At 44.4% G+C, this 27,866-nt stretch overlaps 1 protein-coding gene and 1 long non-coding RNA gene across 9 annotated transcripts in view; one reads left to right on the top strand and one right to left on the bottom strand.

Moving 5' to 3' along the window:
• Window positions 1-27,866, bottom strand: part of OPCML (opioid binding protein/cell adhesion molecule like) — a 1,072,821-nt gene that overhangs the window by 510,619 nt on the left and 534,336 nt on the right.
• Window positions 14,096-27,866, top strand: part of LOC132344196 (uncharacterized) — a 30,300-nt gene continuing 16,529 nt past the window's right edge. Inside the window, exons 1-2 of the long non-coding RNA XR_009493349.1 lie at window positions 14,096-14,361; window positions 27,618-27,700. This is a non-coding gene — a long non-coding RNA (uncharacterized lncRNA). The remainder of the gene's footprint in view (window positions 14,362-27,617; window positions 27,701-27,866) is intronic.

The raw sequence follows: 27,866 nt of genomic DNA, 5'->3' as shown, positions 1-27,866 counted from the left end.
ATGTATGTGTATGTATAACTTATTCACTTTGATCTACACCTGAAAGTAACACGGCAATGTAAATCAACTACACTGGAACAGAAATTATATATTTAACAAATAAAGGTCCAGTGGGACAACACAGAAGGAAAGCAAGAGACATGTCATTTTAGGAAGATTTCAGTAGAGGCAAGATAACCTAGAGGTTTAAAGAAAACTGGGTCCTTGGGTCAAACTGACTTTTGATAAATCCAAATTCCAGCACGTTCTTGCAATATAAGCTTGGATGAGCTTGCAAGTGTTGCTAAGCCTTATCTGTGACATCTGTATGATGGGCATAATACCATGATTGTTTGGAGAATCAAATGAATTAATGTGTGCAAAAGCAGGAAGCTGTCGCCGAGTACACAGATGGTGCTCAATAAATGGGAATCAAGGTTTAATTAAGGCATTCATGGCCTTCAGCGGGCTTCTCGCGTGCATGCACTTTATCAGCTACAAAATACATTTCAGAAAGGGAGCATGAACCCTCTGTATTGAAATGCAGTCTACAGTGTCAGGTTCGCACACTATCTTCCCCTCTTCCTTCTCCCTGCTGCTCTCCCACATCCTCTCGCCCCCTCCCCACAGCACAGGGGCACCTTGCATCAGCACATCCACCCATGGCTGGACTATGACTCATGTTAGGCATGAAAAGGAATATTCGGCCTATGTAGCCGGCAAGGGCCCATGGGGCGCACTCGCATTAGAATGTTTTGCAATAATATCAATCAGTATTAAAAATGTATGTTCTACTCAATTTTTAAAACCTCTTAAATAAATCTTTAAATAAAGCTATTTTGTTTTATCTTTAGGGCTTTGTGTTCAGTCAGCCCCTGGGGCCTTGGTTCCCCCAAGTGCAGCCCCTGAAGTAATTTCTAGGAAAGCCTGCTTCAGTGCACGGCTTGTTGGGGGGTCTCTGGGCTGCTGGAGTCCAGCCTGGGGGATGCAGATGGCTGTGTTTGGTGGCAGCACACGACCAGGGCAAGGAATACCATCCATTAGGCTCATTTACCATCAGGATCAGTTCACAGGAAGTGGCTAGTTAATCCACACTCGTGGGGGGCAAACACAACCTCCAAATGCCATCAAAAAGGTGAGTGAGTCTATAGGAAGGATAGGAAGGCAGGGCCCTTGTTACAGGGCTGGGAGGGTTCAGGGAGAGAGGCTGGAAAAGAAGCCAGATATTTCCAGAAAGGAGCATGCTGCCTTCTTTATAAATATCTCTCGTGGTGGCAAAGCTCACTGTCCTCTGAATCCACACTAAAATCTCCTTAGTTGAAGCCCAAATGCCAACATGGGCCAGGGTGAGACTGGCTCAGTGACATTCGAGAAGGAAGAGTGTGGACTGAAGCAAAATGGACAGGATGCTAAAAGACATTCACTTTCATTTAAGCAATAACAACAATAACAGTTCTACAAGAGATGCCTTGAATATATCTATCTGCTTCCTAGAACTTCCATCATTTCTTATCCCAGCCATTGGGATGGGCGTATACACACCACACACCACTATATATGGAACAGATAACTAAGAACCCACTGCAGAGAAGGGAATGGCAGCCCACTCCAGAATTCTGACCTGGAAAATGCCAAGGACAGAAGAGCTTGGTGGGCTACAGTTCATGGTGTTGCAAAGAGTCGGACATGACTTAGTGCATGCACACACACACACACACACACACACACACACACAAGGACCTACTATTCAGTACAGGAAACTCTACGCAATACTGTAGTGGCCTATATGGGAAAAGAACCTAAAAAAGAGGGGTACGGGTATATGTATAACTGATTCACTTTGCTGAACACCTGAAGCTAGCACAACATTGTTAATCAAATATGCGTCAACATAAAATCAAAACTTTAAAAATGAAGCAAAATGACAATACAGGGGAAAAATAAATAAATATATATAGTTTTAAAAGAGCAACCAGGGAAGGAAACATAAGAGAACTTTTAGAAAGAGGGTGGAGGCCTGTCCTTCAAGCATGACCGGGAGATGACAAGGGCCGTGGTATAACTAAAAACAAAGATGAAATAAACTAACCCTCTCCTGAGGAATATATAGTTACATAGACTCACACAGAGCCTGAGACCAGAAGCCCCACATCTGGGGCTCCTCGACACCAGTTAGCTGTTTAACCTTGGGAAACTCACTTGACCTCTCTGGGCCACTGTTTATACTTTTTCAGCATTTAAAACACTAAGTGTATTTGAACTCTCAGTTTCCTTCTTGCTGTTAAGTCTGTGCTTGTGGGTCCCAGGTTTTCCCATCAGCCTTCTAAACTCTTACATAAAGGCCTGCATGATTGCTCAGGTTACGTGGTCTGAGGGTCAGAACAACCAGTGTGCTCACTGCCCCTCGCTTGACCACAGTCCCTCCCGGTCCCACCAGCCAATCTGCTTTGTTTACTATAAACACAGACCTAGGATGCTACTTCTGGGTTTGAAAGACTTAACTCATTGATCTATACAGACAGTAACATTGCACCTGATTTCGCACATTCATACCAAATAAACAAAGGCAGAGGAGCCTTTAGACCAGGATCTGCTTGGACAGAGTAGACACTGCATTTTAGGGACCCCAGCGAAGAATACTCAGAAGGGAAGAGGCCTGGTGCTTGATACTCACTGTGGGGGCCAAGCTGTGGATCCTAGCCATGTGCGCTCCGTGCCATGGGAATGGTGGGCTTCCTGGGCTGTCACCCCTCACCCAGAACATCACTCTGGTGTCACCATGAGTCATTCCACAAAAGAGCAAACAGAGACAGAAAGGTCTTGCCAGACGCCTACCAGCCACATGCCACAGAGTCCAGACAAGCAGTCCTGTGGCTGAACCCCTGTGAGGCCCTCTTGGCTGCACCATGTGACCTAGCATGGACATGTGACCATGGCATAGCCCGACCTGGGCCCGTGTCTCCCTCCCTTTTACATACCTAGGCTTTCTACACAACAACCATTTGTCCCTGATCCCGGGTGCAACTTTAGCCCCCGAGTGCTGAATGTCACAGAAACTTCCTAGAGGTCGAAACCCTCTCCTGGGTTCTTGAGCTCCTAAACTAGAAGTGAAGTTCAGGGTTAGTTAAAAATCGAGAAGAAGGCATGTCTTAAGAAGGAAAATGCTGGGCCGGCACTTGCATCCTGTGCTCCAAAGGTGAACGGAGCCAGCAGCACACCTGTCACCCAGCGGGGGCTGCCGGCAGCAAGAGCGCCAGCCCCTGCGTCATCCTTGCCGACCCAGGGCCGTTCCATGCGATTCACGGGAAGAGCCTCCCTGCTCACCACCAAGTCCCACTGCAATCCCTCATGAGATAGAGAGGGTGACTGCGGGGGGAGACGCTTCAAGGGACACTTGTTTCAACTGTCAGCTTGTCACATCAGGGTCGCCCCACTGTCGCTGGGAACTGGAAAGCCTTGGGGCCCGAGGCATGCAGGAAACAGCAGTCCATGGGCGGGATTGGCGTCAGCCTTCTCCGCTAACATATGTGGCCGATGTGGCATTTCTGACAATATTGCTTCTGCCTCACTTGCCATCTAATGCTAAGAGGCTTCGGGAGTCGACTGCATTTAAAGAGTAATGAGTGTTTTCAGGGTAAATGCTCTGTTAAATAACCCTGGATTATTGTGTCGTGTTATTACATTTATAAAATGGCATTTCAAAAAATAATAATTGTTTTAGAGTTAATTGATGTTTTTAACCATCACTGTTTGGAGGATTTTTATTCAGCAGAAGGGGAGTGAGCGAGGGAGAGATTTCCATCCAGAGAGACTTGCTTCTGAAAATAGAAACTACTCCTGCCTGTGAAATCCTGGTGGAGATGCCCCTCCTTCTCGGAGCAGCGATTCCAGTGAGCTTTTTCCACTGCAATTAAAGCGCCCACAGCACAAAGGTAACCTCAGCCGCATTTCCCATGCAGCCTGCGGGCACCAGCCGGGCAGGGAGCCATCTTCCGGGCAGGCTGCTCCACGTGGGCAGGCCTGGCCCCCGACTGCCTGAAGCCATGGCAGGGACCTGAGCTCTGCATAGCAGCAACTTTTCACATGTGACATTAATGACACAGCTGGTGGTCTCAGAATTGCAGACCACCGGAGGCAGAGCTGAGTGCAAGGATGTTACAGAATAAAACTCGGAGTTTCCAAAACATCCACATTTGGGAGAGAGTAGACAGCAGGTCACCCTGGACAGTCCCCTGGTGTGGCGGGGCTGATGTCACATTCCTCCTTCTCAGCCAAATTCTTCCACCAGTGCCCTTCAAGCATGTCTTTGTCCATGTGTGTGCTAAGTCGCTTCAGTCGTGTCCAACTCTTTGCAACCCCGTGGACTGTAGCCCACCAGGCTCCTCTGTCCGTGGGATTTCCCAGGCAAGAATACTGGAGTGGGTACCCATGCCCTCTTCCAGGGGATCTTCCCGACCCAGGGATCGAACTCACAGCTCCTGAGGCTCCTGCATTGCAGGCGGATTCTTTACAGCTGAGCCACTGGGGAACCCCTCAGCATGTTTATAGGGGGCCAATCCTACTGCATGATGACAGATTACCTCCTCATCACATGATTTCCTTTTGCTGGTATTTCTATGAAGTGGGAACTGGGAATGAGCATGATGACAGTTTTGAGCATAAACATCTGCATACACAGAGAACACCAAGCTCATTTTTGCTAAGATGGAGCAAGCAGACAGCTTTGTACTTGCAGCTCATCGCCCTTCCCACCATATAGTCTATTATCCAGTATCTCTATGCACCTCGGGACTACTGCAGCTGCCTGGCAGCAGCTGATAACAATAGTAAATGGACAGAAAGTCAGGCTAACTCAGAGTAAAACAGAAGGATGCAGGAAGGGAAGGGTGGAGATCATCCAGGGCAAACTCCTCATTTCAAAGACAGTAAAATCAAAACCAAGGATGTTAAGCAACAATCCAGGATGAGACATCTGAATATCTGGGCTGCACTGGGAACCCGCCTCTCAGACTGCAGAAACCCCACATTGTTCCTCATATTCTTCCACCAGTTCTTACAGAAGTCTGCATGGAAACCACATCTTCACTTCTACCCTCGTTCTGAAACCAGCACCATCGGATCGTGAAAAGGCTCAGCCTCTGTGGAGAATTATAGGGGAATTCTGATGACCCGCCCAACCCCAAGCTGGGCATTAGTCCCTTGAGCGTGTCTCCTTTCTTGTCTGCCACTTAACCAGGAGACGGTGCAGGAAGGGACACAACAGAATGAAGTTGGAACCTGACCTCCTCATCAGGGCACAGTGGGCAAAGCATCCTGATTATTCACATATCCAACAAGACATCACAGGAGAGTTTTTCTGACTCTTTTGGTACCTCTCCCAAGAGTCAGAGAAATGATACGCAAGTCAGACCCAGAGATGAATGGGTATCACCTGGCAGCAAAGACACGAGGTCAAGTGACTGTCCGGCCACAAAAGGTACTAGGAGCCCAGAAGTCCTGTGCACGACTTGGGGCCTGCCACTCTGTCCTCACAGCCCCTGGCCTCTCGCCACAAGGCCACCCGAAGGACAGAAACATGGCACAGAGGCTGTTGCTGAAAGCCCTCCCCCTTCTCCCATGTCTAAGAATGATAACGCGAGCCGTTCTCTCTGTTCACTTAGACATCAAGCACGTTTAATAATTTTGTACTTGTTTAGAAGGTAAACAATCTTCCTTCTCACCATATAGAACCTTGGGCTCAGAATGTATGAAGATGAATGCATCTGGTGAGTTACCCACTGTTCCTCTTTGAGACAGAGTACATGGAGGATGAAGGGCTGAATCAGCTTGAGAAGCTGGAACACACTGGGACACACCAGGGAGGCATTGTGGATCAGGCTCGGGAAACCCCTGGGATCTTTACCATGCCCCACAAAGCCAAGGAGTTCTTCTCTCAGACAGAAGAAACAGGCCCCCAAACTATCAACCAGTGAACAGACAGTAAATGGGTAAGACTGCAGGGTTCTCAGATATAAAATAAAATTCTGATCTGATCTCATAAAGCTAGAAATTATTAATACAATGGTAAAGCATCAGTCAGAAAATATTTACATAATTTGGTAAGCTAGGAACTCAGCAGAGTTCCTAGCAGGGGAGCAAGATAGTTTTGGCTAATGATGGAATCATTATATTCGGGCCGATATACCTAAGTCCCTAGGATGTGATGGACTTTTTTCCACATCTTGGTCATGAGATCAGTGAAGCACAGTTAGTGATTCCCTTCATCACCAACATCAGTGTCATTATTATAAAAATGCATGTATTTATAAAGCATTTACACAGAACAAATTAATCTTTTGGAAACTATTAATCAATATACTTATAAAAATTAAAAAAAAACACTAAAATTGATTTTTAAAAACATCTCCAAGTCAAGGAGTTGGCTGGATTAGTATCTTCAGGTTTTGCCAAGATAAACCAAACAACTTATCCCATCGCTCTCTAAATATTATGTTTGGATCCTCCAAGACTCAGTGAAGCCAATATTCCTTCTTCATCATCTTGTACAGGGTGCTTAATTTGTCTGCACAACCTCCCTCCCTTCCTACTTCTCTCTTGCTTCTCTCCTCAATCCATCTTTCTTCATTCGTTTTAATAACTTCCACTCTGTATGTCATTCCTAAAGCTGAGATGTAGGAAGCAATTTCTGGGGATGGTGAGGGAGATGGAGAGGAGAGAAATCAAGAGAATCAATTCAGTCCCACTGAATTGTATTATGAACAATTAGGAGATTAAGTATCAGAACCAGTATCAGACCAGTTACTGACCACAAGATGGGCTGGACTCTCTCTTTACTGGCAGATCCAGTCTGATACCCAGATTGGTCAATCAACCCCTAGAATAGCCTTTGAAACAATCATCTTTTACTTTTGCACACTGAGATGTCCATCCAGTTTACACCTTTATCTTCTGCATCAACTATTTGGACAGCCCTGAGGGGTGGGTTGTCTGCTATTGCTTTTGACTCTTTTTTCAGCTCACATCACTCTATCTTCCTTACGCTGCTATGATCTGTTAAAACATCATGACTTTGCTTAAAGCTTTTCAGAGACTCCCCAGAGGATAAAAATCCATGCCACATCTTCCTAGGGCCTTCTGGAAACAAATGAAAAAATGAGCTGACATCTTTTCGCCATATGCCAAATATATGTCAGAGACTATCGGGTGATTTCAAATTTATAATCTTAACTGATTCTTAGAACAGTCCTTAAGAAGAGGTATTGATGCAGTCTGAGTTGCCTAAAGACACAATTTGGAAAAATGTTTTATGAAATTTGGAAAATGCTTTACCTATTACCGTAATCTCCTTTTTTTTCCTATCCTTTCTTTTATTATTTAAAAGTAAAACATAAACAAGTTACAAACTGTCATAGCTACATTGATTGAAATTGATACATGGCAGCATTATGAGATTTTATGCCTTCGTGTTAGCAAAAGTAACTTAAAATCAATGGTTTGGAGAGAAATTATTCAGGAAATCTTAATGACTTATTATAGTAAAAACACTTATAAGAGCACATCCATTAATGGAGGACAATTACTGGAAAGTAAATTTATTATTCAGGAAATCAATTAACTTGTATTTAATTACTTAAAATGATGATCCGTTAGTAAACATTTGTACATTTTGCTTACAAATATCACTTCTGATTATGGTTCATCAGGAAACTGACTAACGTTACCTCATTGAAAGCAGTTTGGTTCACTTCCCATGCCCCCTTTCTGTCTCCCTTTGAGTCACTGTTGAGAAGAACCAGAGGCCGTGAGAACTGAAGGTGGGCTGAGGGTACCTCGCTCCACAAGGGGGACTTTTAGCCTCAGTGTGGTGAAGCAGTGGCCTCAGGCAGCCCAACTGATGGCAGGTGGCCCTGCGATGAGGGGTCTCGAAGCTCTTGGCATCCAGGATGGTGCCTTCTCTGATCATGGATACCTCTCGAAATAACCCAGCTCAAAGAGGAGACCCAAAGGAACACATCTTTCTTCGTCTTTTCTTTGGCAACAGCAAAATCCGCACCTTTAGAAAGTCAGGGGACCGAGCCCTTCTCCACGCTGCCCTGGAGGGCGAGTCACCGAGCCCACTCCACCGGGCCCTTCCCCACCCCTCCTCCATCTCACCAGGCGTCCTTTGGATTCATTTTCCAGTGTTGTCTGCGTTGCTATTGGCATAACATCCTATCAGTGCAGTTAATTACATCCACTTGGAGTGTGAAGGACACCCTGATTGTCTCAGAGAGCCAGAGGCCCTGTCATGCATCCCATTGCTCTCAGGAAGCGAGTTCCCCGTGTCTCTCCTACAAGGAGGTAAGATGGACTACCCTGGGCAACCTGCTGGCATCCCAGACTCTGCTCCTGGCCCAAACGGGGGCTTGGCCACACCTTCATACCCTTAGTCATGAGGAAACACTGTTTCATGCCTTCTGAACTTGGTGACACCTCGACGTGGCTAGGTGTGCATGTCTGACTGTGCATCTTCCTTATTTTGGGAATGCCTCTGAAATAAAATAATGTGGCTGTCTACCTTACTACGGTGACCATACATTTTTCTGCTGTTATCATTTAGATTTACTAAATGCTATTCAATTTTTTGCTTCTGCATATAGAAGACTGAACTGAAATTCAGCTCCTTATACCACAGCCTCAGGCTGTATCCCATCATTCTGATCTTTGAACTTGTGAGCAGGAGCTGCTGTTCTGGAAGGTGGGCACCCCAGAGGATCTCAGGCTCTTGGAGGTTGCCCACCAGGATCTACCTCGCCCGGGGTCCCTGTGAGACCAGGCGAGCCAAGTGCTTGTGGTCTGCCTGATCCCTGTGCAAACCCAGAGCAGCCGCAGAGAGAGCTGTGGTCGTGGTCTGGGAAAACAGCGAGCTTCTCCCCAGCGAATGACGTCTCTTTATAAGACAGACATTGTGGAGGATACAGCTGCTCTTGTGGCCCTCTGGGCTGGACAAGCACGTGGTCTGCATGTCAACTTTGTTCTCATCTTCTCTTTCTGTGACTACCCATTCACCTTTGTTTCTAAAAACATTGTTAGATCAAATCTATGAGATTCATACAATGGAGAAGCAAGCAGGGCACACAGACTTACCTTTACCTTACTGCCTCCTCCTCCTCCTCCCAGGACCTCCCTCACCCAGTTTTGGGCATTATAGAAGCGAATGTGTCTATACAGGTTGAAAATGAAAGTGAAGTCCCTCAGTTGTGTCCAACTCTTTGCGACTCCATGGACTGTAGCCCACCAGGCTTCTCCATCCATGGGGTTTTCCAGGCAAGAATACTGGAGTGGGTTGCCATTTCCTTCTCCAGGGTACCTCTTCTATAAACATGTCCCAGGCATTGTTATACACTCTGCTTTTTTACCTCCCAGTAAGAAGAACTGATGCTTTCAAACTATGGTGCTGGAGAAGACTCTTGAGAGTCCCTTGGACAGCAAAAACTCAATCCTAAAGGAAATCAACCCTGGATATTCTTTAGAAGGATTGATGCTGAAGCTAAAGGTCCAATACTTTGGCCACCTGAGGCAGAGAACTGACTCACTGGAAAAGACTCTCATGATGAGAAAGATTGAGGGCAAAAGGAGAACAGGGTGGCAGAGGATGAGATGGTTAGATAGCATCACTGACTCAACGGGGAGAAGGCAATGGCACCCCACTCCAATACTCTTGCCTGGCAAATCCCATGGACATAGGAGCCTGGTAGGCTGCAATCCATGGGATGGCTAAGAGTTGGACACAACTGTGCGACTTCACTTTCACTTTCACTTTTCACTTTCATGCATTGGAGAAGGAAATGGCAACCCACTCCAGTGTTCTTGCCTGGAGAATCCCAGGGACGGGGGAGCCTGTTGGGCTGCCGTCTATGGGGTCGCACAGAGTCGGCCACGACTGAAGCGACTTAGCAGCAGCAGTAGCAGACTCAACGGACATGAATCTGAGCAAACTCCCAGAGATAGGAAAGGACAGGGAAGCCTGGCATGCTGCAGTCCATGGGGTCATAGAGTCAGACATAACCTAGCAACTGAACAACAACAAAAAAGACGGGTACGTTTCTGATGTCCAATGAGCTAAGATACCTAAGATTCCCCGTTCTTTGAAAGAGCTGCAAGGCAGGTCGTAGAATGGTTAGCAGGGCTTCCTTCAGCCAATGAAGCCATTCAGTTTGTGCCCAAATTTGTGTGGAGCCACCATTCAGCACAGGGTCGGCTCACTGGGGTTCCCTCTGAAACAGGCCTGTAAATCCCCTCTCCAGAGTCTGGGACTGCTGGCACTTATTTGTCTCACGTTCAATGGCCTCCTACCAAAGATTCGCGAAGTGCACTTTCTCCAATAAAGCCCACGACTCACCTTTCGCTTGCGTCCTCACTGACATAACCTGCTGTATTTCTTTGTATTCGATTTTGAGAGGTGATTTATATTTGTGCTTTCAATTTGTATTTCCATGATTACTCACGAGGCTCAGCACCTTTTCCCGTATGTATGCACTATTTTATTTCAATAAATTGATTCATATCCTTTGTCTATTTTCTGTCAGGTTATTTATCTTTTTGCTGGCGATTTGTAGCTGTTCTTTATTTAATCCAGATATTAATGTCATAAATTTTGTTAATCTGTTTTCTCCACTTTACTACTTGCCTTTTAACTGCTCATGTTATCTTTTTCTTTCCTTGTTTGGATCTTTTGTACTTAATGAGGCCAATTTATCAATATATCAATTTCCCCTCACTGCTTTTGGGTTTCCTGTCTTAATTACAAAAAGTTTTCTCACTCCCAAGATTATGTGAATGTAGTGGATGTACAAAACTCTTAATTTTCCTGATGCTCCTAAGAGATTTATATTTATATTAATGTTCAGCTTCTTGGTCCATCTGACATTTATTTTTTATTGTAGTATGAGATGTAATCTTACTAAGTGTTAATTATGATAACATAGGGTATTTTTATACCCTTATAAAACTCCTTATTCTTTTTAAAGAAAGGATACTTAACTAAAAATCACTGTTACATCATCACTGCCAAGTGAGAAGGCCTCTTATCAGGTGTTTATGCCAAACCCACCCTCCGTCCCAAGACCACCATTCTCCACGATTTTGGGTTTCCAAAGTCTAGCCGGTTGTACCAACATGAATTGTGAAAACCAGAGCCATGTGGGTGCTCTCCTTTGACTGCTCGTTCACACACCAGCATTCTGGACAGTTGTGGACATCACTGAATCCGCAAGTATAGTTGCCAAAGCAGAGTACATAAAATTCACAGTCCCTAGCCTTGAACACACAATCTCAGTGTCCGAGACAATGCATCCGGAAAGAGAGCAGAGAAACGAAGATGTAGCATGAGGATAAAAAGCCTGTACTTAGGCCTGGGGAGCTGAAGAAAGTGATGGATGGAGAGGAGCGCACTGGCAGAAGAGAAGAGGAATAGCGCTCCGTGCAGGCTGAGCACAGAGAACTGAGAATGTCGTGGAAGGCTGCCTGAGACCGCGTAGGACACGTGAGGGCAGTGGGTGGGAAGCAGAGCTGCTCCCTCTACCTGCCTCCGCCCTTCACACCCAGGTTCAAGGTGAGTGGTCAGCAAGAGAGACCAGACACTGGATCCTTCCAGTAAGTGGGAAACTGCACTGTAAGACAGCGTTATTCTTCTCATTCATACTTTGCCTCTAAATGGAACGCGAGCTGCACCGCAAGCCCCGAGTTGTTTTGTTGACCCCGGACTCTGAAGATGGTCCCCCAGTGCACAGAGAACGCGCCTCCACTCCCACAGTCACGTCTAAGCTACCATAACTAACCCATCATCTGTGGCCAGCAAGGCTGACTCCTGAGTGTCGATGTGGAGTTAATTAGACAAATATCGTATGCTCAAGTCCAATTGATTATTAAGACCATAACGAGGATTTAACATCACGGCATGTACTGGAAACATGGTATTATACCTGGAACATGCCTACCTACCCTCGGAAACCGTATGGAGTCATCAACTGACAATTAGCATTCAATAGCATCTCAGAGCTGTTTTATCACTGCTGACTTAATAAGACAGTTATTGTTCTCTCTGTTAATTAATAACTATCGATTAAAGTTTAAGGCAGACATGTGCTGCTACTTAACTAGTTAGCTCATCTCCCTGCTCAGCCTGACTCCTCCTTCCTCTCCGTGCTACAAAGGAGCATCTTTCTGCCCCTGCAGGTGAGTCTGGACCAAGAGCATCACAACTGAGGGAGTAGGGAGGAGGGAACTGCTGCCGGGGAGTGTGGGAAAGAACAAAAATCACAAATGATGTTGTGAAGTACCTGGTTTCCTCTGAAGACCTTCGAAGCCTAGAAGCTGTGGATTGTCCTGTTGCTATGGTACCTCAGGCTGGGTTAGCTATAATAGCTCCCTGGGGTGTGCGTGAAGAGCTTAGTAATGGTGATCTTAGTGATGGCGAGGTTGGTGGGGGTGGTGGTAGTGGTTGTGATGAAGATGGCAGTGATGATGTTAGCACTAATGCTGGTTAAGATGGTGAGGTGGGTTAAGATGCACAACAGACAGATGTGGTAGACTCAGCACATCTGGGCTGATATAGTCGGCATGAGGGAAGACTACAAAACACAGAAGTAGGCGATGCTTGGGACTGTAAGTGGGCAGGCAGGACTATGAGCCCTAAGCACTTGAGCCTGGATTGAACTGCATTGCACGGGTCCTTGATAAGAGAGGAGGAAGAGAAAATAACCTCAGCCCTGGAGGCAGTGACTTACCAGCTGGGCCAGAGGACACAGACCAAGGAGGAAAAGGACGGTTCTAGGTTCTTGGAGTGCATCGGCATCAGCACCACCAGGGACTTGTAAGAAATGCAAATTCTCAGACCTATCCCCACACCCACTAAGTCAGAAACTCTGGCACGAGGACCAGCAGTATGCTTTAACAAATCCTCTGGATGACCCTGATGCCGGCTGAAGTTTGGGAGCCAGTGGTCTAAGAGGTAAGAACGAAGGTTCTAACTAGAGCCTGCTTGTCAGGAGTCGGGGAGCAATACCAGAGGCGGGCTGCAAGTATGGAAAATGATGCTGAGTCCCAGGGCAACAAGCAGCAGCAGCAACTAAGTCTCACAGGGTACGGGCTGGTCCTGGGCATGAAGATGCTGCTGGACAGAGCTCACAGAGTCCCGTGGAGGCTGAAGACACACGCACCTTTTTCGAGGACATGAGGACATACCAGGATGCGCTTGCTCCTATCTCCCCTCTTTCAAAAGTACAGGCTTTTAAAAGCTTGCTCATCTCCACCCACAGTTTCTAACAAAACGCTCAAACCACTACAAAACTTCAAATGATATTTATGGAATGAATGAGAGGAAGGGAGTGAACAGATGAATAAATAAAGGGGAAGCTGAAAGTGGAGCAGTGCAAAGAAAGAACCCATGTACTGATATGTGAAACATCCAGAACAGACAGATGCATGGAGACAGAAAGGAGACTGGGGTTGCTTGGAGGCTGGGGGCTGGGGGCGGGGGTGGGGAGGCTGTAACAGGCATGAGGTTTTTAGGGCAGGAATGAAAATATTCTAGAATTAGATAGTGGTAAGGGCTGCACAAACCCATGAATATACTAAAACTACTGAATTACACACTTGTAAAGGGTGAATTTTATGGTACACGAATTATACCTCAATAAAAGTAATTACATCTTTGAAAAAAAATCCCAAATGTGTGAATATCAAGCAAGGTATTTTGGAAGAAACATTTCACAAGTCAAAATCTATTCTGGGAAGACATCAGGCGTTTCAAACAATGAAACTTAACAAGGCAAAACTACGGACACGAACTGAGATCAGAGCAGTCCGACTGCACTCCCAGCACCACGTAGGGCCACTCCACCCGGACGTCACAGCAGCCAGGCTCCTGGCAGGTTTGCCACAAGCGCATGTTTGTCCTAAATCCATGTTTGCAAAAATGGTTCCCCCACTAGCAGCACAGAGACCTTCCCAGGTGGCTCATCGGTAAAGAATTTCCCTGCCAATGCAGGAGATACAGGTTCAATCCCTGGATCAGGAAGATCCCCTGGAGAAGGGAAGGGCTACCCACTCCAGGATTCTTGCCTGAAGAATTCCATGGGCAGAGGAGCCTGGCAGCTGCAGTCCATGAGATCACAAAGAGTCGGACACCACGGAGACACTGAGTACCCACACACACTACCAGCACAGAACAGAGCACAAGACCAAAGAGGATGTGGGGAGAAGTGGCTCTAGGATGTTCCTCCCAACTCAGGCTCCTTGTCTGGAAACAGAAGAAAATAATCACAGTCAAGAGCCTCTGCCAGAAGTTGTGTGCAGATCCATGGCGTACCTTCTGGGGAAATGCTTTGTTAATTCTAAAATGTAAGCAATCCACATTGTTCTCGGGAGATGGAGAGAGAGCGGGAACAGAAGCCAGGCTCAGGTGGATTAGCACTCATGCTCAGCTCTCGTGGTTCCAGGACCGGCTGGGGAGGATGAGGGAGGACCCTGGCGTCCATGTCATTCCCTCTAAACTGGGGGCTGCAAGCAGGGTCCCCGTGCAGGCAGCAGCCGGCCCAGGGCAAGAGCTACCTACGAGCTGGCCTTCCTGGGACGCAGCTCCTTTTACGAGCCTCCTTGTTATTACTGCCTATTTCTTTTTATGCCACTGCCAAATACCACCATTAATCTTTCGTGCTCCCTGAAGGCAAAACACGGGTAATTGGATTTATCCGGTTTTAGAATTTGTTAGGTTCCGTTACAAAATAAATAAATAACTGACCTCAAAAGAGAGGGGAGCCTCGAGTGGCCGCAACACCTCCGGGAGCCCGCCTGGCTTGTCTTCATTAATCTCCGCTATCTTCTCCCAGCACCTTTCCTCCTATCCTCCGGCGGGGCTCCTGGTGCACCAGACTTGATTTACGAAGTCCCTGCTCTGACCCCTTCAGCTCCAGGAGCTTCCTGCTCTGCTTTATTTTCCCAGAGGAGGTTTTCTTCTCACTGGGACTGGGTTCTGTCTCTCCATCACTCTTTCCTTTTTCCCCATCTGTTTTCACAGAGCTGTTTTCTTTCCTGACTCTAGAGTGTGGAGCTGCTTAAACTTCCTCTGACTCTTCCTGTTTCTCACCTTCACGCTCCTTTTGGCTGTTTTCTAAGCAGACACGGATTCAGACATCCTGAGTAATCACATTAGAGTGAATTCGTTCCAAGGTGCTTTCCTTCGTATCAGGCTGGAGGACCACAGCAAACAAATCAGACACATTGCCTGGTGTGTCCCTTTAACCCACGTGTATTAACTCCTGTAGAAAGTACCTTGGGGACCCGTCCAGACCACACCAACCATTCTCTGCAAACTCTGACCACCCCACCTGCACTGTATCTCCAGTCACATCAGAGATACAGTGTGGCTCAAGCCACAGGTACCATGCATGTCAATATTTGCCAACCCAACAGCAACCGCCCACTGGAACCTCGCTGATGGAGCCTGCCTCATGCTAGAGGGATGAAAACACCCAGGAACCCACTTTCTAAGCCTACTCTTCCATCCAGGGACTGAGAATATAATGTGATCCTGAACAATGATACCACGGGGAAATCTAGTGGGAGAGAGCTTCTAGAAAATATTTTCAAAGGAGATACTCGCCAGTTCTTTGTTTCATAACAAAGAAGTGCTTTGTTAATTCTAAAATGTAAGCAATCCAAGTTGTTCTTGGGAGATGGAGAGAAAGTGGGAACAGAAGCCAGGGAATCTGTTGTATGAGGATGTGATGTCTGGAACTGCTGCAGCCCTATTGAAGTCATACCAAGTGATGATCTCAGCACTTTAGTTGATGGAAACTAACCCTGAAAGTGCCTCCCTCTAACATTCTCATTAAGTGAGACCATAAACATTACCATTGTTGACATCACTTTCACTGTTGTGTTTCATTGTTGTTGTTCAGTCACTAAGTCATGTCCCACTCTTTGCAACCCCATGGACTGCAGCATGACAGGCTTCCCTGTCCTTCACCAACTCTCAGAGTTTTCTCAAACTCATGTCCATTGAGTCAGTGATGTTACCTAACCATCTCATCCTCTGTCATCCCCTTCTCCTCCTGCCTTCAATCTTTCCTAGCATCAGGGTCTTGTCCAATGAGTTAGCTCTTTGTATCAGATGGTCAAAGTACTGGAGCTTTGGCTTCAGCATCAGTCCTTCCAATGAATATTCAGGGTTGATTTCCTTTAGGACTGACTCGTTTATTTTCCTTGCAGTCTAGGGACTCTCAAGAGTCTTTTCCAGGACAACAGTTTGAAAGCATCAATTCTTTGGCACTCAGCATTCTTTATGGTCCAACTCTAACATCTGTACATGACAACTAGAAAAACCGTAGCTTTGACTATACAGAACTTTGTTGGCAAAGTGATGTCTCTGCTTTATAATACACTGTCTAGGTTTGTCATAGCTTTCTTTCCAAGGAGCAAGCATCTTTTAATTCTGAGGCTGCAGTCATCATCCACAGTGATTTTGGAGCCCAAGAAAATAAAGTCTGTCACTGTTTCCATTTTTACTCCATCTACTTGCCATGAAGTGATGGGACTGGATGCTATGATCTTGGTTTTTTGAATGTTGAGTTTTAACCCAGCCTTTTCACTCTACTTTCCCTCTCATCAAGAGGCTCTTCAGATTTATAACTTACAACTAAAAGCATCCTATCTGATACATGATTCCCTCTATCCAACTATGGTTTGATTGGTCTAAGGTAGACATTCAACCAACGTGGAATACTCAGATTCATCTCCTGGAAGTTATATTGGAAATAGAAAACAGAGATGCTAGATTATCTGTGGGAACTAACTTGGGCTGAAAACCAGTGAACTCAGAAGACCCAGGATGGCTGTCTTATATCCTATGGAAATGGAGACAGCTGACTGGTAAAAAGACAAAGAAAGCAGATGTGCTGGAAAGGTTCCTATTTTTCAAATAAAAGACCATATGGCCACAAAGAGGCAGATGACAGAGTGGCTGCCTAGTTCCACTTGTTACAGAAGCCAATATTCTCCACTTCTCTTGGGTTCCATGGTCCTTATAACAGAGCCTCTTTCTTTGCCTAACACTTTGAATGGGTTTTTATAAGTCTTAACAAACAAACAAGATAATCTAAGGCAAAAAATTAGGTTGAACACAGAACTAGAGATACAGAGATGAATGAGATATCTTCACTGCCTTCTTGGAACTTCACTTCCATGAATGGAGACCCACGGAGACCCTGTTAGAGAATCTGATAGCTACTGCTGCAGCTAGGGATGTAGCAGTGATGGGGAAGTCAGGGGAGGGCCAGTTCACTCCCTTTGCATGCTCTGCAGGAAATACTGAGAGGATCAGATGCAATATTTCCAAACAATGGTGCATGGAACTAGTTTTCATTGCATGAGAATCAGATTCTTGAGTATATGTCTCAGCATTCTTAACTCCGTATGTCTGCAGCTGGGAACAGGAATCTGTATTCTAAAAAAAAATGTTCCCAGGTCACTATGACTACAATCCCCAGCCAGGGTGGGGAGATTGGAGATTATTAAGATAAAGGAGACCAAGGAAAACTAGGAAATATTGACAAAAGAAGCAGCATTTGAATGGGGCCTAGAAGATACAGAAGACCTACCAGATGTACAAAGAGGTTGGAAAAGAACGTCTCAGGAGGAGAAAGAGCAAAGTGCAAATCACTACACAAATAAAAGTTGCCTGTGTTCATTATTATTGTCACCTCTGTTATGATCACAAATAAATAAATGTCTGATTGTGTCTACACTCAGGAAGGACATGCAGACACAGAGAAAGATGCAATCTACCTGCCTCTTGTGAAGCAGAATTAATTAGCTTGCTCTGTTTGCAAAGTGTCATAGGAGGTACTTGAGACAATTACATTGACATTCTATTTCTTCTCTCAAGAAATTAATATCCAACTGAAGCCAAAAAAAAAAAAAAACTCTGTGCATGTGTGTGAAAAATAGAGAGAGCAAAATAATGAACAAATAATATGATTACCAAAGAGCCAGCAATACCTGTAAATAATGGTGGATGGAGTCAATATTTCATTCCATTCTTCTCTTGCTTGTAAGATATCTAAAGTCTACATAATTCTTATCCTTGCTTCTCTATAAGCAATGTACCCCTCAACCCACCCCAGCTGCTTTCAACCATCTCTGCCTTTGGATTTCCTCATTTTAATATCATATCCATAGGTGTACTTGTTTGGGCATTTTTCTTCTTGATAATCTCTGAAGCTTCTGGATCTATGGTTTGCTGTCTGACATTAATCTTGAGAAATTCCATCATCATTGCTTCAATTGTTTTTTCTGTTCCTTTCCCTCTCTTCCTTATGCTATTTCCATTATATGTACATTACACCATTTATGAGTTTCCCATAGTTCTTGAATATCCTGTCCTTTTCTTTTCCTAGTCTTTTTTCTCTTTGCCTATTCAGCTTAGGAAGTTTGCATTGACGTATCATCCAGCTCACTGATTCTTTTCTTAGCTGTGTCCAGGCTACTAATAAACCCATCAAAGTCATTCTTCACTTCTGCAACAATTTTTGTAGCATTTCTTTCTGTATTTTCTCTTAGAGTTTCTATTTCTATGTTACATTACCCATCTGTTCTGGCATGTTGTCCATTTTGTCCATTAAATCACTTAACATGTGAATCCTAGTTATTTTAAATTTCTGGTCTGATAATTCCAACATCCCTGCTATATCTGAGTGTAGTTTTGATGCTCACTTTCTCTTCAAGCTATGTTTTGTGCTTTTTTAGCTGAAGGAGGGTAGAGCTGGGTATTTCACTTTTCCGGGCAGTTTAGGCTCCAGTGAAACCCACTGAGGTTTGAATCTGGTGAAATAGTTTGAGGGCAGGTTTTGTTACAGAGAGAAGAATGCTCTAGTGTATGTCAAAATGGTACCTCCTCCTGCCAGTTCTCATATTTTCACGCTGAGAACCTGCTGGGGCTCCTGGAGGTAAAACTCACAAAAGTATGACCCCCAATTTCCAAAGCTGTGCCATCTGGACTTACTTCTCAAGTTAGTCCATACTCAATCTCTGGAAAATAGCACATGGCATATAGTGTCCAGTAAACATTTGCTGAAATAAATGGATGGATAAACACATCCATCATCCATTGCCTGTGGGAAGATATTAGACTGGCCACTGTGAAAAATGCATAAAAAGAGACTGAATGTTATTAATCCCCAGAAATGCAAACTAAAATTTCACAATCATACACTACTTCATATACCCACTAAAAAGTCTACAAATTATTTTTAAAAAACCAAAAACCTAAAAGGACCTACAATGACAAATGTTGGAACTGTGGAGCAGCTGGAGCTCTGAGACATCAGTGGGGATGTAAATTGGTATAACATTGGAAAATGGTCTGTCTATTTCATTAAAGGTAAACTGACACATATCGTATGATTCAATGGTTCTATTCCTAGGCATTTTTTTTTAATGAAAATATATTCCCTTATCAAGATTTATACTCAAATACTCATTGCACCTTAATTAAAAAAACCCAAAAACTAGAAACAATATTAATCCTTCAACAGGTAAATGGGGGAAAAAATTGTGATATACCCATAAACTGGAATACTATAGGGCAAAGGGAATGAACTACAAGGAGTGACATGTATATATCTCAAATACATTAAACTGAAGGGAAAAAATCACATATTAGACATACTGTGTAATATAGGATTATTCCATTTAAACGGAATTATAGAACAAATGAAATGATGTCTATGGTGTCAGAAAGGAAGCTGATGCCTGTCTAGGCCTGGAGGACTGACTTTAAAAGGGTAGAGCAGGAATGTCAGCAAGATGACAGCCTAGGAAGAACAAACCTTTGTTTACCTACAGAAACACTAAACACACAACTAGAAACTGGAAACAATAACTTAACAAGGGCTCTGGAAATCAACCAAAGATTACAGAACCTGACCAAATGCCCAATGCAGGAAAAAAAAAGGAGCATCATTTAAAATAACTAGAAATGTCATGGTATTTTTATTTCCTCTTATTCTACCTGCCTTCAGTGCAGTGCAGTTAGGATTAAGCAGTAGCCTGAACATCTATCCAAACTGAACACAAAAATAATAGAAGGAAGGAAATAATAGTGATTAGAGATCATGATGTTGAAAAACTAGATACTTCCTTCTAATGTCAGGAACAAGGCAAGGTTGCTTGCTTTCATCACTTCTATTCACATAGTACTGGAAGTTCTAGTGAGGGCAATTAGGCAAGAAAAATATCTAAAAGTTATCAAAACTGGAAAGAAAGAAATGAAATTATTTTTATGCATACGCCATAATCTTCACATAAAAATAAAAACACATGTGTTTTATATAACACATACAAAGCAGTTGTATTTCTATGCACTAACAATGAACAATCCGAAAAGGAAATTAAGAATCAATTTAATTTATAACATTTAAAATTACTAGGAATAAACTTAAACAAGGTGAAAGAATTATACACTAAAAACTACAAAATGTTTCTGAAAGAAATTAAAGACAAATATTCATGAAAAGACATCCCATGTTTATGGATTGAAAGACAGCATTATTAAATTGTCAATACTACTTTAAGCGGTCTCCACCTTCAGTGCAATCCCTGTCAATAGTGACTTTGATGTTTTTTCAAAAATAGAAAAATTGATCCTAGATGCATATATAGCCTCAGTGGATCCCAAATACCTAAAATAATCTTGAAAAATAACAAAGTAAAAGGTCTTATACTCTTGGTTTCAAAATCTACTATAAGCTGCAATAACCAAAACAGTATGGTCCTGGCATAAAGACAGACATAGACCAACGGAGTAGAATAGAGATCACAGAAATAAACTACAGTTCAAATGAATTTCAACAAGAGTGAGAAGCCCAATAAGGAAAAGATACTCTTTTCAACAAGTGGTGCTGGAAAAACTGCATGCTGCTGCTGCTAAGTCGCTTCAGTCATGTCCGACTCTGTGAGACCCCGTAGATGGCAGCCCACCAGGTCCCCCGTCCCTGGGATTCTCCAGGCAAGAACACTGGAGTGGGTTGCCATTTCCTTCTCCAATGCATGAAAGTGAAAAGTGAAAGTGAAGTCGCTCAGTCGTGTCCGACTTTTAGCGACCCCATGGACTGCAGCCCACCAGGATCCTTCGTCCAAGGGACTTTCCAGGCAAGAGTACTGGAGTGGGGTGCCACTGCATATCTACATGCAATAAAATTAACTTGGACTCCTACCTTACACCATATGCAAAAACTAACTCAAAATGGAGCAAAGATCTAAACAGAAGAGTTAAAACCATTAAACTGTTCAAGGACAAAATATGGGAAAAGCTTCATGACATTGGATCAGGCAAAGATTTCTTGGATAGGACAGCAAAGTGTAAAGGACAAAAGAAAAAAATGATAAAATGTGCAAACTCACATTAAAAAGCTGTGTGCGTCAAAAGACATTATTGACAGAGTGAAAAGGCAATGCACACATGGAATAATACATGTGCAAATCATTTCTAATAAAATATTAATATTCAGAATACATCAAGAATTATTATAACTCAACAACAACAAAACCTAGTAACCTGATTCACTCAGTCGCGTCCGACTCTTCGTGACCCCATGAACTGCAGCCTACCGGGCTCCTCCACCCATGGGATTTTCCAGGCAAGAGTACTGGAGTGGGGTGCCATTTCCTTCTCCAAGTAGCCTGATTAAATATGAACAATCCATTGAATAGACATTTCTCTAAAGAAGATGCACAAATGGACATTAGCACATCAATATCACTAATCATCAAGGAAATGCAGATCAAAACCGCAGTGAGATAACATTTCACCTCTATTAAAATGGCTATTATAAAAACAAAAAACTGAAAATAACAAGTGTTGACACAGATGTGGAGAAACTGGAACTCTTGTGCATTGCTGGAGGGGATGTAAAATGGTACAGCCACTATGCAAAATGGTATGGCAGTTCCTCAAAATTATACAGGATTACCACATGATCTACTTCTGGGCATATAAAATCCCATTTCTGGGAATACATCAAAAGAATTGAAAGCAGAGAACAGATATTTGTACACCCACGTCCATAGCAGCATTATTCACAGCAGCAGCCCATGTTTCCATAGACAGATCAGATCAGATCAGTCGCTCAGTCGTGTCCGACTCTTTGCGACCCCATGAATCGCAGCACGCCAGGCCTCCCTGTCCATCACCAACTCCTGGAGTTCACCCAGACTCATGTCCATCGAGTCAGTGATGCCATCCAGCCATCTCATCCTCTGTCGTCCCCTTTTCCTCCTGCCCCCAATCCCTCCCAGCATCAGAGTCTTTTCCAATGAGTCAACTCTTCCCATGAGGTGGCCAAAGTACTGGAGTTTCAGCTTTAGCATCATTCCTTCCAAAGAAATCCCAGGGCTGATCTCCTTCAGAATGGACTGGTTGGATCTCTTTTCAGTCCAAGGGACTCTCAAGAGTCTTCAACACCGCAGTTCAAAAGCATCAATTCTTCGGTGCTCAGCCTTCTTCACAGTCCAACTCTCCCATCCATATACGACCACAGGAAAAACCATAGCCTTGACTAGACGGACCTTTGTTGGCAAAGTAACGTCTCTGCTGTAAATGATAAATAGTGGTATAAACCTACAACTGGATATTTTTCAGCCTTAAGAAGGAAGGAAATTCTGACACACGCTACAGTGATGAACCTTGAAGACATGAGGCTAAATGAAATAGGGCAGTCATAGAAGAACAAATACTGTATGATCCCACGATATGAAGTCCCTAGAGGAGACAGAAACTCAGGGCAGCAGGGAGTGAGGATGGGGAATTAGTCTTTAATGGGGGAGGGGGGCAGTGTTTCCATTCAGAAAGCTGAAAACAGGCCTGGAGATACACGTTTTGGCACATAAAATAAACACATTTAATGACATAGAAATGCATATTTAAAAGTGGTTAAAATAGTAAATTTCATGTCGTGCATATTTGACCACAAAAAATGAGAGGGCATAGGGGAATTCTTTGAGGGTGATAAAAAAAGAATATATTCTATATCTTTTAGAGTGGAGGTTACACAGTTGAATGTGAATGCCAGGGTTTGTCTAAGTGAACACAGAATATAGTGCATTTTATGCAAATTCAGCCCTCTCCTCCTCACTCTCTCCCTCTGGCTCCTTTCTCCTCCACTTCCTGATCTATGGGCCCTTTATTCTGCTAACATATTCACTAGATGTGAGTGTTTAAAGAGGAAACTCTGGGATTAATTCAACTTTATAATTTCCATGCCACTTAGAACAGGGCTTGGCACAGAGTAGTCAATAAAAGCTGGTTCTTTAAATTGTGAATTCAGTAACTTACATATTTTTAAAACATTAATGCTACTGTTTATCATGAACTTGCTACATGTCTGACTTTAGTCTAAGCTCTTACAAACTTAATGCCATCTACTCCTCCCCTACAACTTAGTGAAGTGGGTGTATAACCCCTCAATCCTTTATTTAAAATTGAGGGTTGGATAAAGTTGGTCACTTGTCTGATCACATTCAGCCAGGATTTGAACTGAATCTTCTTGACTTTTAAAGTCTGTGCCTTAACCTCTTGACACAGGTTATACTTAACCTTATATTTCTCTAAGCGCCCACCGACTGCTGCGCTGTGCTTCGTTGCTCAGTCATGTGTGACTCTTTGCAACACCATCGACTGTAGCCCGCCAGGCTCCTCTGTCCATGGGTCTTCTCCGGAAAGAATGCAGGAATAGGTTCCCATGCTCTCCTCTGAGGGATCCTCCCAATCCAGGGATAGAATGCAAGTCTTCCATATTGCAGGCAGATTCTTTCCTGCCTGAGCCATCAGGGAAGCCCACTGACGAGCCGAGTGTAAATGTAAACTTATAATCAAGAAGATCTATAAACTGTTCCCACTGCACAGCCATAGCAGGACAGGTGCTCTGAGGATGTATTCAAGGATCTCATAGTGAGAGCTCATCACAGAAGCTGCTATATTTCACACGGACAAAACAATAGGTCCCTAAGTCCCTTCATCCTGAGATGCCCTCTGCAATTTTAGAAGACTACTCTCACTGAGATTTTTTTTCCATTCCCGAGAGTTTGCAGATAAAGTCCCAGGATATGCCACCCTCTATTTTATATCCTTAATAAAAAGGGAGGAGGCTGGTATACCTCCCTTATAACTGCTCAGCATCTCAGAATGGTGACTTTAAGAATGGTGTGAAATTCGAAAATGCTGCAATTATAATAAGCAGGAGAAGACAGGACAAGTTAAATACCAAGTATCTAGGGAGAGATCATTATCTCAACCAGGACTCAAATGCCAGAATCTTTGGTTGTAATGTCAGTGACTTCCCAATTGCTTAAAAATGGATGAGAATATCTTCATTAGGAAAAGTAGGTATGTGTGTGTGTGAGAGAGAAAGAGGTGGACAGACAGAGATAAAGGACACACATTCATCTTTGCAACAAACTTGGAGCATCCCCTCTGAGTTAGGTGTTGAACTGGACTCTGGGACCCAAAGATGGAGAGAAAGTGTTAATACATTTAACAAAAGGCACAGAAGCAGTGCCAACAAGAGCAGGGAGAGGAGTATTTTTAGGGATGGGCTAGAAAGATAGGCCGGCACAAATATGAATCCCTTTATTCCCTCCTTCTACACAGGTGCCTTTCAGTCACCTAAGTCAATGTGGGCAAGGCCGCTCCAATAACACACCTGACTGATTCATTTCCTTGCAAAACACATGCTGACTTCTTTTATCCATCGTGGGGAGTTCCAAACATCAAACAAGAATCCCTACACTGGGATGGCATCAATTGCAATCAATCCCAGTCAAGGCGCATGCTATCTGGTAGGGCAACGCATATACCCAAGAATGATGGGGTATTAATAAAGGATCAAGCATGAATTGGCTGAGCTCTCACCTTTTGCCTGCCTATAAGGTGGTCTCTGAAAGGAGGTTCCAGTGGGCAGGTGAACAGTAAGTGCTGGAAAGTCCAGGAATCAGGAGGAGTTAGAGAGGATTGGGGTCAACACTGGAGCTGGGCTTTTGGAGAAGAGACACCTGCCGAATAGAGCAGACTGCCGATGACCCAGCGCCTGGGGTGGGTCCAGCACAAAGGAGCAGGTCATGCGCCAGGGCTCAGTGACAGAAAGGGTTCTCCAGCTGCCAGGCGAAACCAAGGGTCAGAAAGAGCCAGGTTCTGGCAGCAAGTGAGAACCTGAGCCCTAAATTTGCTGGCACCTTGACTTAGGATGGGGCTTCCCTGGTGGCTGAGATGGTAAAGACTCTGCCTGCAGTGTGGGAGACCCGAGTTCCATCCCTGGGTTGGGAAGATCCCTTGGAGGAAGGCATGACTACCCACTCCAGTATTCTTGCCTGGAGAATCCCATGGACAGAGGAGCCTGGTCGGCTACACTCCATGGGATCACAAAGAGTCAGACACGACTGAGCAACTAACACACACACGCACCACAATGCCTTAGGGTGGACATGGCACACCTGTGTGGGTGTGGTCCCATGACCCGGACAGTCAGTCCTCCGACTGACTGGCACAGCAGAGCCTGGGGGAGGGGGCAGGCAGCACTGCCACTTCCTGTCTCTCCCTCTTCCTCTACCTGGGACTACAGAGAGTCCACCTTAACCACTTCATCCTCACGTGGGCAGAGTCTCTGTCTGTCTTCGACTCTTGCTGACGCCCTGGGAAAGTCTCTTTCCTTCTCTATGCTTTCCATTTTTCTCTTTTGTCTCCTTGATCTATCTTCCTTGCTTTATTAATACTCATGAAAATACTCCTCAGCATTACTGAGGCTGCAAATGCACACTTGAATCAAATAAAAGGAAAGCTATGCATCTTAAAATTAAATTTGGCACAACAGAAACAATAATACAAACTCCCAAACTTTTGGAAGTATTCAGAAATGTCTTTGGGAAAATGTTTCCATGTTATCTTACTGTAATTATGTCTACTTTTCTTCAGCACTGGCATTCACGATAAATAGAAAATTATCATATTCATTTTTCCCGTCTTTTGTGTAATTACTTCTTCTACAACAACATCGTGTTCTATTATTCTTCATGGCGGGTCTATAGCATTTTGGATAATTATGAGTTAAATTATCTTCTGTGGCCTTGCCAGAAAACTTCACAACCACTTAAAACATACTGTATTTCTATTATGCAATGGAAACTTGGTTAATCGAGATCTCATAAATCTTCAGACCCACTGGAGATGTTTAATATTCAAAAGCAAGTTTTCAACATTGATCAGCACTCTTATGGAAGCCAGGTCAAGTCCTTCAGCATCTTTTTGATTTAAGCAAAATGTACCATCTCCAGGGAAGAGGAGGCCACAAGAGGTCAGGCAGACATTGTAGGGTATGAGTCAGCCACAAGGTGAGCAAGAAGGGCCTGTGCCCGCTGCTGCCACAGTCTTGATGGTTTAAAATAAAATACGAGCATAAAGACGGGGAGACAGGATGACACAATGACTTGGATTTTTGGATCTAGAAACACGTGACTTCTCATCTTTGCAGCCTTCCACGCGGGTCACTTGCTTCCTCCTGGTTCTTGGAGAAATGCTCTGTCATTGGTGTCCTTGTCATCATTCCCCTGCTGGCTCTGTCCTGTCTGCAGGGTCCCTGGAGGGGCTGCTCATCCTGTGAGAGGTCACAGACGTTCCCAGAGGGTGCAGCATTCGGGGAAAAGTCAAAGCTAAGGGCACCCAGAACTCAGGGGCAGCACACATGGTGGGTGGGACCCTCTGCAGCCTGATTTCTGGCCCCAAGAGACAGAGCAGTGCTTGCTGGTGTGCAGGGAGAGGCCTAAAGGACCTGCTGGGGGCACAGCACAGGCGGCCACAGCCCTCAACCCAGCGCAGACGTCCTAACCTGGGCTCAAATACAGCTCCCAGGAACACAGAGGAGCCGTCTGCTTCTTCTGCTTGAAGCTCATGGAAACATCCTCTGTTCTCCCTACCTGGAAGAGGGCACTATCAAACTCAGAAGAAGGGGGAAAAGGCATTCTAGGAGCAAGCATAGACTCTGACACATAATAACCATGTGACCCAAGGCAAGTGCCTCAACCTTCTGAACCTTAGTCTCCTAGTTTATACATTGCGGATTGTAGAGGAACAAAATTTGACATGTCAAAATGTTTCTGGCATGTGGATTATTTCAAGCTGAAAACAGTCAAGGCCCAAGACTCAGGAAGAAACTCTGACCTTCCCAGTAACTGTCTTGAGAATTCAGATAGAGGACCTATTCCAGGAACAGAGGGTCAGAAGAGATGTATGCAAAGAATACGGCCAGGTTTGGGGGGGCAACTCCCAGAGATCAGAGCCCACTCTGCGTCCCTCTCTGTTGGGCCAACATTCATTCATTTACCAATCAATCTGCTTTTTCATCTCCATGTGAACTGCCTTCCTCTACTTAAAAGTTCCACACCACTATTCCAACATCCTCCTTAGTCTTCAGCTGAGGATGGTGTTCAGGATGAGGACTTTGGGCTTTGGGGTGAGTTATTTAGTTCCCCTGGGTTTCTTCCATGTATATATGTTATTAAACTTTTGTTTGACTTTCTCCTCTTCACCTGTCTGCTGTCTGTTTAATTCTTAGACCAGCCAGAAGACCCTAGAAGGGTAGAAGAAAATGTCTCCTTCCTGGACAGGATCATAATATTCTGAAAATTACATGAAACAGTAAGTAATTGGCCTGGCACCCGACACACAGTCAATTATGGATGACGGGGTCTATTTATTTAAGCCCCACCCACAGGTTTTACTGAAGGGTCTGCGGTGTGGTCCCGCAGGGAAGGGGCACCAGGCTCCAACACCTCCCTTTTCTAACCTCCTCTACTGAGGCAAT

The sequence above is a fragment of the Bos taurus genome, chromosome 29 (genome assembly GCF_002263795.3).
Source record: "Bos taurus isolate L1 Dominette 01449 registration number 42190680 breed Hereford chromosome 29, ARS-UCD2.0, whole genome shotgun sequence".
Lineage (NCBI taxonomy): Eukaryota > Metazoa > Chordata > Mammalia > Artiodactyla > Bovidae > Bos > Bos taurus.
Note: the sequence above shows the minus strand (reverse complement) of the source record. Positions and strands in the feature narration are given on the sequence as shown.